This window comes from Simochromis diagramma, unplaced genomic scaffold, assembly GCF_900408965.1.
Source record: "Simochromis diagramma unplaced genomic scaffold, fSimDia1.1 OVJJ01000674.1, whole genome shotgun sequence".
In the NCBI taxonomy this organism is placed as follows: domain Eukaryota; kingdom Metazoa; phylum Chordata; class Actinopteri; order Cichliformes; family Cichlidae; genus Simochromis; species Simochromis diagramma.
The window spans coordinates 220,208-222,839 of NW_024387360.1; positions in this window are offsets into that span (position 1 = coordinate 220,208).

Genomic DNA, 2,632 nt, shown 5'->3' on the forward strand with positions numbered 1-2,632 from the left:
TGAGCCGGTTATTTGATCTGAGCTTCACCATTTTAGACTGTTACACTCACATATTAGGCCCCCTTTGTTTGATTTTGGTGGTTCGACTTTTACTGCCCATCGGACTATAACTGCAGTGGTTCATTGGGACATCACACAGTGGAGGTTGTTTTCTGTGAGGGCTTTAACTTAACCATTGTTACTTATGAGCTTCTGAATGGAGATAGAAGTGAGAGCTAGACCCAGTTTAACATATCGACATGTTCACCAGGGACTCTTTCACCAAGGACACTTCTTGCTGACATGAAATTCTCTCTGCCAAAGTAAAGTACAGAGATAGACAGAGACAGCTGGAGGTTCAACAGATCCACTGACCTTCTGATCCTCCAGTCTGATTTCACCATTCTGAAAGGAAAGGAGACATCATTGACAGAGCCCTTCTCTTTATGGACCCATCCAAGAGGACCTCAATTGTCCTGCTTGTCTGATTCCAACGTATTAAGGACAGCTTCTTAAAAGCTCAGATGATCTCCACAATCTTGGGTTCGTCATCGTTTCAAACCAACATCAACTAAATAATCCACACGAAACCTTGACGTCAGGGGCACTCATTCGATTAATCTAGGTCCAGACGGCTGTGATCATCTCGTCTTCTCTGTGAGAGTAAAAACCAGAGCAATGTCAGGTCAAGTGGCTTTATTGTCATTGCAACCATGTGCAGTATGAAACGAGACAGCGTTCCTCACACTGTTCCTCACAGCGTTCCTCACACTGTTCCTCACACTGTTCCTCACAGCGTTCCTCACACGTTCCTCACACTGTTCCTCACACTGTTCCTCACACTGTTCCTCTCATTGTTCCAGCGTTCCTCACACGTTCCTCTCACTGGAACTCTCAGTGTTCCAGTGAGAGGAACACTGTTCCTCACACTGTTCCTCTCACTGTTCCTCACACTTTCCTCTCACTGTTCCTCACAGTGTTCCTCACACTGTTTCCTCTAACTGTTCCTCACACTGTTCCTCACAGTGTTCCTCCACTGTTCCTCACTGTTCCTCACACTGTTTCCTCTCACTGTTCCTCACACTGTTCCTCACACTGTTCCTCTCACTGTTCCTCACATGTTCCTCACACTGTTCCTCTCATGTTCCTCACAGCGTTCCTCACACTGTTCCTCTCACGTTCCTCTCACTGTTCCTCACACTGTTCCTCACACTGTTCCTCTCACTGTTCCTCACAGCGTTCCTCACAGCGTTCCCTCACTGTTCCTCACAGTGTTCCTCACACTGTTCCTCTCACTGTTCCTCTCACTGTTCCTCACACTGTTCCTCACACGTTCCTCACAGTGTTCCTCACACTGTTCCTCCACTGTTCCTCTCACTGTTCCTCACACTGTTCCTCTCACTGTTCCTCACAGCGTTCTCTCACACTGTTCCTCTCACTGTTCCTCACACTGTTCCTCTCACTGTTCCTCACACTGTTCTCACTGTTCCTCTCACTGTTCCTCACACTGTTCTCTCACTGTTCCTCAAACTGTTCCTCTCACTGTTCCTCACACTGTTCCTCTCACTGTTCCTCACACTGTTCCTCACACTGTTCCTCACACTGTTCCTCTCACTGTTCCTCACACTGTTCCTCACACTGTTCCTCACAGTGTTCCTCACACTGTTCCTCTCACTGTTCCTCACACTGTTCCTCTCACGTTCCCACACTGTTCCTCACACTGTTCCTCACACTGTTCCTCTCACTGTTCCTCACACTGTTCCTCACACGTTCCTCTCACTGTTCCTCACAGCGTTCCTCACACTGTTCCTCTCACTGTTCCTCTCACTGTTCCTCACACTGTTCCTCACACTGTTCCTCTCACTGTTCCTCACACTGTTCCTCACACTGTTCCTCACACTGTTCCTCACAGTGTTCCTCACACTGTTCCTCTCACTGTTCCTCACACTGTTCCTTTTGTGAACCTGCATGAGGTCTGGCTGACAGCTTTTACCCAACATTTGCGTAAACATATGCATCACCCCGGCGGTTTGTTTATATTGTGATCGTCTTTGTTGTCTTAATTGTTTATCAGTGTTTCCTTTCTCCATCCCTTCTCCTTTTTTGTGTAGCTGCCACCGACCTTTGGGAGAGCACGGGACAGGAAGTGGCCTCTGCGCTCCGGGCTATGGGTTTGCCGATTGGGCCGGTGGTTACCATGGAACCAGGCAACAAAGGCGGGCTCGGGAGGCGCTGAACGAAATCAGAGAAGCCGACAAGGTCAAAGGTCAGAGCTAAGAGATGATCGTTAAGTTGCATCCCTGAACTGAACACATCAGATCAGAGAACTTTTTATTTCACCTTCAGTGGTCATCATGTGCATGAGCTCTGTCCTGATTGGTGGAGAGGATCAGAGGGAGCTACTGCTGACCGCCCTGGAGATGGGGATGGTTTCCAATGGTTACGTGTTCATTCCCCCTACGACGCCCTGCTGTACGCGATGCCCTATCAGGTAACGACCAACAAGTTCTCAAGGAGGTTTTATTCCATTTTCTCCGACCGTCAAAAAGAAAACTGAGTCAAGCAAACTTTTCTTATTTACCACCACACACCCCACCCCCCACTGTGTTTAACTAAAGGCCGAGTTCTGATTGGTTCCCTCCCTCTCTGTTTT